The 625-nt window shown below is 53.8% G+C and overlaps 1 long non-coding RNA gene across 1 annotated transcript; it reads right to left on the bottom strand.

Moving 5' to 3' along the window:
* Nucleotides 1–625, bottom strand: LOC112392015 (uncharacterized). Its single transcript, XR_003001615.1, has 4 exons — nt 575–625; nt 291–381; nt 122–180; nt 1–40 (listed from the first exon to the last, which is right to left on the bottom strand). It is a non-coding gene; the product is annotated as an uncharacterized LOC112392015 (long non-coding RNA).

The following is a 625-nucleotide window of genomic DNA, read 5'->3' as shown; positions in this document are numbered from 1 at the left end:
GAGAAGTTCCATGCAGATGGCACCTCCGCCCAGAACATACCTGTAGAAGAAAGGTTAGTCAGCTGTGACTGGCAAAAGCTCCCTACCCTTCTTCACCCTCTGCCCTTACTGAGCTACTCACCCTCCGGACAGGACTGGAGACACAACCCTGACAAACGGCGGGTCAAAGGGAAAGTTATCCTAAGAGAGACAGAGGCAACGATCAGGGAGGGGAGGCCAGTGCCCTCTGCAACACTGTTAGATGGAGAAGGAAGCCTAGGCCAGGGATGGACTTGAAAGGAAGACCTTACTTTAAAAGAAAAGTTTAGTAGGATGAAGTCAGCCCCTTCTTTCTCTTTGAGGATCTGGAGATCGTTGTGCAAAGCGCTGTCCTGGTCAACTCTAGGAAGCAACGAGTTCAGGCTCAGCTCCAGGTCCAGCTCAGGAGCCTCGAGGCTCCCACCAACCCTGGGCAAGCAGCAGAGGGCCAAGCCACTGCCCACACCCGCTCCCTGGGACGGCCCCGGAGACTCCCACCACAGTGGCTCCACACTCACTACTCAACTTCTTTTCTAATCCCACAGTGCCCACTCACTTGAGGAGTTTGACATTCCAATCATACAGACTGTCATTCACGAGTTCGACT

This window comes from Neophocaena asiaeorientalis, unplaced genomic scaffold (assembly GCF_003031525.2).
Source record: "Neophocaena asiaeorientalis asiaeorientalis breed wild unplaced genomic scaffold, Neophocaena_asiaeorientalis_V1.1 C47783920, whole genome shotgun sequence".
In the NCBI taxonomy this organism is placed as follows: Eukaryota; Metazoa; Chordata; class Mammalia; order Artiodactyla; family Phocoenidae; genus Neophocaena; species Neophocaena asiaeorientalis.
Note: the sequence above shows the minus strand (reverse complement) of the source record. Positions and strands in the feature narration are given on the sequence as shown.